General features: G+C 53.1%; 1 protein-coding gene across 2 annotated transcripts in view; it reads left to right on the forward strand.

The window, feature by feature from the left end:
• Adap1 (ArfGAP with dual PH domains 1) overlaps positions 1–13,302 on the forward strand; it is a 55,934-nt gene that overhangs the window by 484 nt on the left and 42,148 nt on the right. The gene's annotated exons all lie outside the window — the stretch shown is intronic.

Consider the following 13,302-nt stretch of genomic DNA (forward strand, 5'->3'; position numbering starts at 1 on the left):
CGGGCGGAGGAGTGGGGTGCGGCCGGGTGAACAGGACTGCGTGGGGGCGCGGGGGATGGGGACACACGCTCCGGGTCCTGGCTGGGTTGGGGCGCGGCCCGGTGCACCTGCTGGCGGCGGGGACTGGCAGTGGTCTGGCGCAGCATCCGGAGGGCGCCTCGCAGGCTCCGCACGACCTGTGCCGCCGCCGCCTCCCCTCCCCCGCCGGGCTGCGTGTCACGCTGTCACCCGCAGCCTCCTCCCCTCCCCAGACTTGCGAAACCTTGGCGTCTCAGGGTATTTAAAAAAAAAAAAAAAAGAGGAAATCATCATCAGGGGCGGCTTGCAGGGAAACTGGCCAGTGAGCCCGGGGTGTCTGCCAGGGAGTATGGGGTCCACCTGGTTCCCAGCTACCTGGAGATGACGTCATGGCATCCCTGCCTGGGGCCACTGTCTTGTACCGACTCAAGGCTGGGGGGAGGGGGGAGGATGCAGAGCCTTGGGTGGCCATGCGCCTTTGGCTTTCTGGGATCATGACAGTGGGGGACAGGTGGGAGCCACAGACACATCTGTCAAACATCTCCCAGACTTTTTCCCTTGGTTGCCCTGGTCTGGAAGGATTTGTAGGGGCCAGAACACAGGGGCTCAGGATTGGCTATGAAGAGAGGGCCGAGTTCTCTGACCCGCACTCCCAGGCTGATCCTCTCTGGGTATGCAGGTGGGGACAGGCCTGCAAGACACTGCAGGGACATAAGGGAGCCCTAGCCTGAGCCCCTCAGAACATACCAGGTATCAGTGCCTTGGGGCTATAACTCTACCTCCCTGAGGTGCAGGTGGAATGGAAAGCCGGCAGTCTGTAAATAGGGCCTTCTCCCCATCTCTCCCCCGCATCTCCGCCTCTGGGCTGAAGAGTGCCCGCCTGAGGCTGAGAATCTGCTAGTCAATAGTAAGTGCTTGCCACCCCAGGGGCCCTGCTGTCCCTGAGAGGAGACATTGACCAAGCTGCAGTGGGAAGCAAAGCAAGATGAAGCAGCCCTTTCCTGGTCTCTGGAGGCACGGCAGGGCCCTGCCGGTGGGTGGTGCGGTGGGGTGGCAGCTCCCTGGTGCTGTGGTACTGTTGCCAGCTGGCCTGGCTCAGTGGTCTCTCCCCACCTCCCTCTCTCAGACCTGCCTTTCAACTTGTTTAAGAAAGCTGACTCTGGTGGAGTCCCTGGTAAGGAAGGCTGATGGGTCGGCGGCTCAGCTTCCAAGCCTGACTTGTGTGGGGCAGGAAACCCCTCAGGAGAAGCTGACCTGTCCTCATATTCCTCAGCCTCGCAGCCCAGGAACAGGTTCTCCTTTCCAGACACTCCTAGATCTCCTGGCCCGGCAGGAGGAAGAAGGGGCTTCTGGAACCGTCAGTAGGAACCACTCTACACCCTTCACCTATGTAGTGCCCTAGCAGAGTCCTTTAGCCAGTCCCAGGCCACTGGCTGCCGCGGCTACCGACTGCCCTCTCCGGGCCCAGCCCTTGCTGGCTGTAAGCCAAGCCAGCCATTTTCAGTCTTGGCTTATAATAACAGCTTGCTTCCCCCATCCCTCAACTGTGAGGCAGACAAGATAGAAGCAAGGCTTATTTCCATTTTATGAGCAGGGAAACTAAGTCCTCAATAGCTTGAGCTCTTGGGTGTCCACAAGGCTGACTGGGTTTCCTGATGCCCACTCCAGGCCCACACACGCACTGTCTATACAAACCTCCCATCTTTGCCTAGCTCCTGGACTTAGCCACAGTGCCTGCCTCATGACTCCTAGGGCATGCCTGCACAGGCCCCCTTCCCCCCCCCCATGCTTAGTAGGTAATTGGGTCTTCTTGTGTCCTGCATTGCTGTTCTGGAGTCTCGTCTTGTGGTGGCCTTGTGGGGGGGGTGGACTTTTGTTCCATGTTGTCCTCTGGATTGGCTCATGGTTGCTCTTGGCCACTCCAGTGGAATCAAGGGTACCTGGGGAATAGTGACATCTTCCTCGACAGCAAGACATTATAGCAAGAACAGGTCACCTCTGGCCATCAGGCCTGGGGCCTCCAGGGCAGCCTTGAGCAGTTCCCATCGGCCTGTGGGGAGCCTTGCTGTGGGAAGCAGCACCCAGTGAGCCTCACTCCAGTCTGTATCTTGAATCTGGGGTCCATCACCCACCACAGCTATTTTTTTTCCACCCTAGGTATAGTGGGCTATATTCAGGACCTTTTCCCTGAAGACTCCACTGGAGTTTTTGTCCTGTCAAGGGCTGTGTATAGCTCACCCTTAGCTATTGTGGGATGTTGACAGGACATAACTTCTTCTCTTTCAAGACTTCATTGGCATCTCTGTCTTGCCAAAGGCTGGAGGAGAAGGAGGATGCGATATGCGTCTTCCAAGCTGTCCATGGAGATGGCCGGTTATCTCTGAAAGCATCTGGCCATCGGATGGCCTGGAAGATTTTAAAACCACTCACTCTTGCTTTGATGCTGGTCAAGCCTGCACCCCCAGGAGCCCTGACCTGCAGCTCTGGAGGGGTGAGGTAGAGGAAGGAAGTACTTGCTTCTAACTAGGTAGTTCCAGAGCTGTTGATTGACACTGCCCCCGGACTGTCGATCCAATCTTCCTGAGGTCCCAGACCCAGGCTAGGCGGGACTGAACCTAGGGCCAGCAAGGGGTGGACTCAGAGTATGGGTTTCTCATTACACTTGGAGGCTCTTGGGGTACTCAGAAACTGTTTCTGGTCCAGCCCTCAGTATAAAAGGTTTCTGGAATAAGACCCTCCGGAGAGGGTCCCTGTGTATGTGTTTTAGAGAGAGGGTATCCAGGGCTGAGATGTGGGTCTTGCAGACCACCTTGTGTCTGAAGCAGTGGCCCAGAGGTTCTTTTTTACCCCCTTTACCTGTAGTATTACAGATAGAACTCAGGGCTATGAGTAGACTAGGCAGGAGCTCTACCATCGTACCATACCTTTAGCTCCTCACTGGGGGATTCTAGGCAGGGACTCTACCACTGAGCCACGCCCCCAGCCCCTCCCTGGGGGATTCTAGGCAGGGGCTCTACCACTGAGCCACGCCCCCAGCCCCTCCCTGGGGGATTCTAGGCAGGGGCTCTACCACTGAGCCACACCCCCAGCCCCTCACTGGGGGATTCTAGGCAAGGGATCTATCACTAACTTATATTTGTAACTCTTTCTTTAAACTTTTTGTTTTGAGACTGGCCTGGGCTGACCACAACTTTGTTTTATAGCCTAGCCACCCAGGCTTGAATTTGCAATCCTCCTGGCTCATTTTCCCAAGTAGGTGGGATTATAGGCATGTACCACCAGGCCTATTTGATGCTTGTGTGTGTGTGTGTGTGTGTGTGTGTGTGTATGGCGTGTGTGTGTATAGGGCTAAATATATATGTATGTATATGTACATACATACTATTCTATTTTAATAACATCTTTATTTTTATTTTATGAGCATTGGTTGGTGTTTTGTCTGCTTGTGTGTCTGTCTGATCCCCTGGAACTGGAGTTTACAGTTCTAAACTTCCAGGTGGGTGCTGGGAATTGAACCCAGGTCTCTGGAAGAGCAGCCGGTGCTCTTAAACGCTGAGCCATCTCTCCAGCCCCCATCCTAACTATTTTTAACACGCAGTCTGGAGACAGGAAGCATATTCAGTTTTGTGCAACTGTCGCCAGCATCCACTACCAAGATGCTCTCATCTCTTTCAGCTGAACCCCTTTTACACAGTAAGCACTCACTGTCCCCCAACTTCTCTGTCCTCAAGACCCTCCCTTCTGCTCCGTTCTGCTTGATTTCCCAAGAGATTGGACCCTCCAGGAGCCTCCTCACACCACATCTGTCTGGTTGGGGTCTGGCTTGGTTCACTCGCGCGTGCGATTTGCTGAGCTCACGGCTTGGCCGTGTTGGAGCAGGGGTTGGAATGTTCACTCTTTTAGAGCAGAGTAGCGTTCTACACTGTGGTGTTCATATTGCGGTCAGCCATTCAACTGCCTGGGACAATGTGGGTTGTCCCTGGGTGGGACACTGCTGGGGGGCCCGGTCTGAACTCAGGGTTCCTCTGCCTCGGCTCTGATCAACCTTACTTCTATCTAAACCAAAGGCTCTCAACCCATGGGTCCTGACCCCTTCGTGGGTTGCATATCAGATACTTATATTACACTTCATAACTGTAGCACAATTATTGTTGTAAAGTAACAACGAAATAATTTTATGGTTGCGGGTTACCCCATCGTGAGGGTCACAGTATTAGGAAAGTTGAGAATTACTGTTTAGGACCTAAACTGTGCCCCTCTGCCCTTCATCCCTGAAGTAGCCTGTTGTGTCTGCTGGCTGGGGTTTCCCCAGAGTGGACCCCTTGGGTTGCTGGGCCAGCCACAAGACCCGCAGCCTTCTCTCTGCATGCAGACATCATGACCCCGCCCCCCCATGCATCTTAAATGCACATAACAGACAGTGTCTCCAACCCGGGCCACTGACCCTGTAGGTCACCAACCACGTTAGATTTAGCGTCATTTGACAAGTTCTTTCTTGGCACCAGACAGGAAGGTCATCCAAGGGTGGCAGAGGGTGGCCTGGTGCAGGAGGGCTTGAAGGTCTGAGAAGCGTGGCTGAGGGTGTGGACGCCACGTGCAGGAGAGGGAGCTGAGCCTTTCTAGGAGGGAGCCTTTGATCGCGCCGCCCCCACCCCCACCCCCACCCCAGGGTCCATGCACATGCACAGTGCCCAGGCCTGGGAGACTGAGGCAGGCAGGGACTTTACACAGAAGCTGGCAGAGGGTGCTGTAGGTGGAGCTGGCAGTAGGAGCTATGGTAGACAGCTCCTGCCACATAGCTGGTAGGGAGTAGGGAGCCAACACCCTGATATTACCCTACAGCACCCAACAGAAGCTAGGGAGGAGCACCACCACCGGGCTAGCTCCTGGAGGGGCCTGATCTGGTTCACAGAGATAGAAGACCAAGAAAAAGGCAAGTTGGGCTGCATAGAAAAGACTGGAGCAACATGGCAGAGATGTAGCAGGGTCAACATTGAACGGCCAGTGGCACTGCACTTTTTATATGATTTTGTGTGTGTGCATGGGTGTGCATGTCACAGCGCACAGTTGGAGGTCAGAGGACAACACGCAAGAGTTGGCTGTCTGTCTTCTACCATGTGGGTCACAGGGATCAAGTTTGTCAGCAGACGCCATTACCTTGGGGCTCCCTCACCTGCCTTGCGTTTATTTATTCATAGACAAGGTCTCATGTAGCTCAGGCTGGCTTGGAACTCACTGTGTGGCTAAGGATGGTCTTGAACTTCTCCCTCTCCTGCCTGCACCTCCCTCCTGAGTGCTGGGATTATAGGCGTGTACCAGCATCCTTGTTTTATGCAGTGCTGGGGATGGAACCGATGGTACTCTGCTTGTTAGACAAGTCCTCGACCAACTAAGCTGTGGCCTCAGGCATGTTCGGGTTTGTTTGTTTGTTTGTTTGTTTTAGATAGGGTCTCGCTATGAACCCTGTCTGGCCCGGAGCTTACCATACTAATGCTTTTGTCTTCTGAGTACACCATGCCCAGCTTTAAAGATGGTCTTTGAAGGGTTCCGCCATAGAGCACTAATTCGTGGTTCTAGGAGCACTCTACCTATAGGGAGGATCATAGAGGTGCTCCCAGGGGTCCTGGCTCAAGTGTTGCCACAGTTGCAGAGGAGTCTGGGCCTTGGACTTAGTTCGGATCAGGAAATGATGCCCTCAGGGAGGGCACGGATTACAAGAGAGATGGATGGGGCACAGACTGGCCCAGAGTCTCTGCTGTGTGGTTTGTAGCTGGTGCCAGAGGCCAATAACCCTAAATACTTGAGAAGCTGAGGGATCACAAATCCCAGGCAGCAAGGCTTCAGACCAAGCTCTCGGCTAACCTAAACAACTCAGTGAGACTGTCTTCCAAATAAGTAAAAAAAGAGGGCTAGACTTCAGCCGTGAGTCCTGCCCTGTCTTCAGGACTCTGTGAGCCGGAGAAGCCAGAGGCCAGCGTCGGTGTGAGGGTGCTCTAAGAGCCACTGTGGGGCTTGGCTTGATCTGCAGCAGTGGTGGCCACAAAGCACAGCACCCAGGAAGTTGCCCCAGCTTTGGACTGCGTAGAGGGTCACTGGCTGACGTTACAGACAGCATGCATTCAAGAAACCTGGTGGAGTGGCGTATGTCTGCATCCCAGCACTCAGGATGCTGTGAGACAGAAGGATTGCTATGAGTTTGAGGTCAGTGTGAGTTGCAAAAATAAAATCGGCTGGGCATAGTGGCTCATGCCTTCTTTTTTTATTATTATTTTTTTATTTTTTAGCTGCATGTGGTGGTGCAAACTTATAGTGCATCAGGTGTTTAAGGTCATGCCAAGTTACACCAGTCTGGGCCACAAGGTTTGTTTTTGTTTTGTTTTGTTTTGTTTAAGATTTATTTATGTTATATATATAAGTACGCTGTTACTGTTTTCAGTGACACACCAGAAGAGAGCGTCAGATCCCACATGGGTTGTGAGCCACCATGTGGTTGCTGGGATTTGAACTCAGGACCTCTGGAAGAGCAGTCAGTGTTCTTAATTGCTGAGCCATCCCTCTAGCCCCCATGGCTCACGCTTTTAATCTCAGCACTTGGGAGACAGAAACAAGTGGATCCCTGTGAGTTCGAGGTCGGTCTGGTCTACAGAGTGACTTCCAGAACAGCTAGAGCTACAAAGTGAGACCTTATCTTGAAAAAGCAAAAACAAAAATAAATAAGTAAGTAAATATCTCCCCCCAGTTAATAAATAATCTGAGAGTGGCTGGGCTGAATGGTATTGGAGGGCAGAGCTGCCACTCAGAACATGGGGCGGGCTTGGGGATGTGTGGGTGTGGCTGGGTGTCCATTGTCGTCTTGGAGAGGCAGACCTGGGACACATCAGCATGTGGATGCTTCTTTCTCCTTTATAGAAACCCTCCCAGCGTAATCCGCCTGTGGTAAAATTAAACGACTACATGAAGACTCAGTGGTGTCTAAAACCCAGTCTCTTACAGAGGCCATCACTTCTAGCTGGTTCTTAAAATAGGCTGTGAGTCCGTGAGAGGCAGAGCGGGGAGCCTGAACACCTGTGGCAGTGGGGACCCAGAGAAGGGGTCAAGGGGAGACAAGCATCCTGTCCTCACCTGAATGGGAGGGGAGGCACAGGGCGGGGCGGGGGGTAAGGGGAGCCCCACTAGTGGATAGGAGCCTTGCCTAGAGGAGACCCTGAGATGCTCCAGCATCTAGGGCCCTGAAGCGGACTGTGTGCAAACTCTGTAGGAAGGACAGCCTCACTGTAGGAATCTGCAAATCTAGAGGCAGCCATCTCTCTCCTGATGCTCTCATTCCAGCGGGGTAGGACAGGAAAAGGGACTTCCATGCGGGTGAATTGCCAGACTTGTATTTCTCTTGAAGGCCTCATAACCTCCAGCTTGAAGCTGCCCGCCTGCCTCTAACTGGGTAGCAAACAGGCTATCTAGCTGCGATCTCAGCTCTGTATCAGCCTTTGGAAGAGTAAAGTTCTCCAAAGCTGAGCCACAGGGCTCTGCCAGGGCCACATTCCACTGATAGGGTCCACTGCTCCACTCCTCCCAGGTCTCGGCCTTGGCCAAGGGGGACACACCCGCCCCACCTGGCTCAGCCCCAGAACACGCCTGACCTGCCCAGGTGCCTGAGAACTGCTCCCGGAAGCACTGAAGGGGCTGAGTCACCTTGAAAGGACCAGGAGAGGCCGGGCAGGGGAGAGGAGGGTGTGTGGCCTTGGGCAGTCAGAGGGTTGACCCAGTGAGCAACCGGGGTGTCGGTGGGGGCTGTGCTCTTAGCATCTGTGATCTTTGATCTGTGAGCCACACCCCCAAACACTCTTAACCCAGGCTGCTTTATGACCTGTCTTGGGATATGGGCCCTATAGTCTCCAAGCTAACAGGCAGAGAATTCTGGGATCCTGGGCAGCTAAGACATGGCCCAGGTAGCAGGCACTGAGTCTCAATAAACAGGTGGTTGCTAGGCCCTGTGGGGAAAGTACATCTAGATAGAGCCAGGACCTCTGTAGGGTGGGGGGGGGGTGCCTGGCCAGCTCTCCTGGTACCTAGCCAGGTTTGACCTGTGTGCAGGTTTTGTGTTTGTTTGTTTTAAGATTTATTTATTATATATAAGTGCACTGTCGCTGTCTTTAGACACACCAGAAGAGGGCATCAGATCTCATTACAGATAGTTGTGAGCCACCATGTGTGTGCTGGGACTTGAACTCAGGACCTCTGGAAGAGCAGTCAGTGCTCTTAACCGCTGAGCCATATGTGCAGACTTTATCTTGACCCCTCTTCTCCTCCCAGGCCCACTGTGGCCTGGAGGGCTGTGGCACCCATCCAGGATCTCGGAGCCTTTTGTTCCGGTGGGTCTGAGCTGTCAGACAGTGAGTAACTAAGGCACAAGGTAGTCGGGACACAGTTAGTCGAGAGTTGACTTGGTAAACACACCCACTTGTCCAGGAGCCGCCCCGTGGTGCTGTTGCCTTCAGAGCTGGGCTGGGCGCTATCTGGCTGGAGTCCACTTCTGTATTGGTGGCTTCCAGGACTGTGCTGTCCAGGGTCACTCACAATGGCATCAGGACCTTTTAGATCATAGCCTCAGACTGGGGAGATAAGCACGAGGATATGGGTTCAAATCCCCAGCCCCCGTGTACAAAGCCCAGAGAGTGTGGCTTTGTGAACTCTTGTCCCCAGTTTGGTGTGTGAATGGGGCCCAAAAACAGGAGGGTGCTGGTGTTTGAGGACCACCAGGCTTAGCTCCGGTTTCAGTGAGAGACCCTGTCTTCAGGGAATAAGGTAGAGTGTAATCAAGCAGGACCCTCAGTGTCCTCCTCTGGCCTCTGTGTAAGTACACACGCACATACACACGCACACACGCACACACACACACACACATACACACATACACATCATACACACACATACACATACACACACACATCATACACACACACAGGCACACACACCACACATAGACACATATATATCACACACAGACACCACACAGACACACATATCATAGACACACACACACACTTCACACACATCACACATAGATACACCCTACACACACACACATACCACACACAGACACACATACACCACACAGATACACATACCATAGACACACACACACACCACACACACATCACACCCAGACACATACAGACACTACATATACACACACAGAGACATAGAGAGAGACCAGCAGATACAGAGAGACAGACACTCAGACACACACACACACACTCATATACCACAGCACACATAGACACATATACACCAGACACAGACACACATACCATAGACACACACACTATACACACATTGCACACAGACACACACATACACTACACACACACCACGCAGACACACATATACCATGCACAGACACACAACCCCACACAGACACACACTCCACACACATTGACACATACACACCACACAGACACATACTCATATACAACAGTACACATAGACATACATACACCATACACAAATACACATACCATAGACACGCATACACTACACACACAGCACACAGACACATACACATACACATCACACATAGACACACATACACCATGCACAGACACACTAGCACCACACAGACACACACACACACACACATGCACACATACCACACATACAGACATAGAGAGATACCATCAGATACAGAGAGACACAGGCAGACAGACAGACAGACAGACACACACACACACACACACACACACATACACACACACACAAGCCAGATGAAATCTCACCATTAAGGAGGCAAGAACATTGAATTCAAGTCCAGCTTGGGCTACACAGTGGGACCCTGTCTCACAACTAATGAAACAATTAGAGTTTGTGTTGGAAAGCCCCCAAGGCCGGGACAAGGCCCTGTGGTGGCTTCGTAAGGCTTGCACAGAGCGGGGAACTGCCAGCCGGGGAGGTGCTTCAGCCCTTCGCAGGAGTTTATGAGGCAAACCATGGCTGGCACAGAGCTTCGGGCCGACTGACTGCGCTGGAGGCGGGAGCCCACCTTCCCGGCCTCACTGTTCTGGCTGGCTTCAGGCCAACCAGGTTTCCCTTGGATGGAATCGCCACAGGTCCTACAGTATGAGGTCTGTGCTGAGCGGATTTCAGAACGGGGTGAGGCGGGAGGCCACCCCTGCCGCTCTGGGCTGGGCAGGGCTCTGTCCTTTACCACTGCACCCCACACCTCCTGACTGGTACCACCCATCTCCACAGCTAGAGCTCAGCTTCTTCCTCCAGGAAGGCCTCCTGGCTTCCTGCTCCTGCTTGTCTCCCCCTGGCTGGCTCCTGGCCATACCACAACTACCCGTCTGTGACCTCTCCTTAGTGTAGATAAATGTAGTTTTCTGGGATTGAGGCCTGACCGGGTTTAGGCTTTTCCAGCCAGGACCCCGAGTGTGACTCTAAGTCCTGGCACCAAGTGACACTGGGGAGCACTCTTCCTTCTCCGTTCTGTCTCCCACTTCCCACCAGACTCCAGAGAGCCAGCAGGTCAGGGTAGGTTAGCACTGCCACCTGTGGGGACTGGAGAGAGACTGGTGTTTTTGTACTGGGCTGGGCCCTGTCTGCCAGAAGCGTGGGGCTTGCCTGAGGGGAAAGGAGGGCGTGGATGTGGCTAGGCTGGAGTCCCAGCTAGGCCTGTCCCGTAGTCAGTCGTGGGCCCTGTCACCTTCCGTTCTGAGTCTGGGGTTTCAGATACACTAGGAGGTCCTGGCTAGACTGTTCATGGTGACAAGAATTCGGAGGTTTGGAGTCAGTCATCTCTCTGCCATTGGCTCTTGTCAGAACTGAAACAGGAGTTCTGCCTCCTGACCAAGTGCTGGTGGCCTTTGCAGACCCCTGAGAGGTCATGACTGAGAGGAAATCTTTCCAGGTAACCAGGCCAAAGGACTCAGCAAGGGACTTGATTCTACCCCAGGGTCTCAGTCCTCTTTCCCCCATTCCTATAGGACCAGCCCCAGGTACCAGGAAGGTGACCCAAGGGCAGAGTTGGGTCCTGGAAGACATCTTCTGGTATTCAAGTCCTAGATCTACCACAGTGTGACCCCCCCCCCCCCAGGCAGGTGTCTGACCCTATCTGAGTTATATTCGTTTTATTCCGTAAACTGAACCACGAACAGGATTTCACTTTAAAAGACCATGATGGGTCTGGGGGAGATGGTTCAGGTGGTGAAGTGCTTGCTGGGCAAGAGGATCTGACTTCAGATCCCAGAACCCAAGTTAAATAGCAGGGGTGGGTCTCGGAGTCCTGCTGGCCAGCTAGCTGGACTGGTGGACTCCACACTCAGTGAGGGACACTGTCTCAATACAGTGGAATGATTGAGGAAGACCCTGGCATCAACTTTTGGCCTCTACATGCATGAACATGTACACAGGCATGTACCGTACACACATATACAAACTTGTACACAGGTATATACAATACACACATCTACACACATATGTGCACACATGAGTGCACACGGAGGTCATATGGAGATGGAGTAAGGCCATGTGCTTCAGGGACTCCAGTTAATATCCATCATATGTGGTGGAGGAGGGACTGAGGGACGGCTGAGGAGGAGGGTGTCGACTCCATCTCACAGACTTGCAGATGCTGTATTGGTGCCGTCTGGGTCTCCAGGCAAGAAGCACATGACTACCAGTCACACCAGTAGTACTTCTTCCAAGAAAGCCCATGCTGTGGCTTGACCCCAGGGCCAGCATCTGGACAAGCTGGCTGCCCTGGGCTGGTGGTGAGGAATGAGGGAGGCTCTGTGTTCCCGCAGCCCCCATGTGTGTGGGGGGGGGGGCTTGCAGAGATGTAACACACTGCCGTGAATCCATCCCGTCCACCTGGAGGAAGTGACTACGGTCACAGTTCAGCTGCTGATCGTTTTTATGATCTTAGGATACCCTCGGGGGCTGCGGAGATGACTCAGTTAGCCCGTGAGACACACGCGTGCAGACCTGGTTTGGGGCCACAGAACCCATATAAAAAACCAGGAGTGAGCCAGGCTGTGGCAGAACACACCTCTAATCCCAGCACTTGGGAAGCAGAGGCAAGTGGATCTCTGTAGGTTCAAGACCAGCCCAGTCTATACAGTGAGTTCCAGGACAGCAAACGGTACACAGAAAAACCGTGTCTTGAAAAATCAAAGGGACAAAGAACAAAATCCAGGAGGGGTAGTAGCATGTTCTTATAATCCCAGCACTGGGGAGGGGGAGGCTGGAGAAGTCCCTTGACAGCACCTCCCCCCACCCCAAACCCCCCTACCCCCCCTTTCATCCCCTTCCCCCCCCCCCCCCCCAGCCAGCCTAGCTGATTACAGGTCAAGTGAGAGACTCTGTCTTTAAGAAGAAAAATAAAAGTCAGCCGGGCTATGGTGGCGCACACTTGTAATCCCAGCACTCTGGGAGGCAGAGGCAGGCGGATTTCTGAGTTTGAGGCCAGCCTGGTCTACAGAGTGACCAGGACAGCCAGGGCTATACAGAGAAACCCTGTCTCAAAAAAAAAAAAAAAAAAAAAAAAGTCAGGCCGGGCAGCGATGGTGTATGCATTTAATCCCAGCACTTTGGAAGCAGAGGCAGCTGGATCTCTGTGAGCTGAATTTCAGGACAGTCAGGGCCATACAGAGGAAGCCTGTTTTGAAAAACCAAAAATAAAATAAAATAGAGGTGGAAGAAGTTAGTTGTGGTGGGACACACCTTTAATACCAGCACTTTTTGGGGAGGGGGTTGCGGCAGAGGCACTCTGAGTTTGAGCCCAGCCTGGGCTACATAGAGAGACCCTGGCTCATGACTCCTTGGGTTGTCCTCTGGCCTCCATACACACATGTACACTTATGAACATGCATGCAGACAGACAGACACACACACACACACACCTGTGGGTGTGGCCGCTCTTTCCTCTTTCCTTCTCTCGGTAGGAGTTTTCAAAGAGCCAGCAGATCTTTTTCATTTCAAGGGAACTTATTTTCCCGCTTCACCCAAGTCTGCTTTTAGTAATGTGTCTTTTGCTGTTATTCCGAGACTGCAATCTAATTACATTTCTTCCCCCACACCCACTCATTCCTCCCTTTAATCCCAGCACCTGGGCGGCAGAGGCAGGCAGAGCTCTGTGAGTTCAAAGCCAGCCTGGTCTACACAGAGCAGCCAGGACAGCCAGGGCTACACAGAGAAAGAAACCCTGTCTCGAAAACCAAACCAAACCAAACAACCCCATATTTTTTCTAAACCAAAGTGACAGAGATGCCCCCTCCCCCAGCCTCAGTC

Source organism: Apodemus sylvaticus, chromosome 22 (genome assembly GCF_947179515.1).
Source record: "Apodemus sylvaticus chromosome 22, mApoSyl1.1, whole genome shotgun sequence".
NCBI classification, from domain to species: Eukaryota; Metazoa; Chordata; class Mammalia; order Rodentia; family Muridae; genus Apodemus; species Apodemus sylvaticus.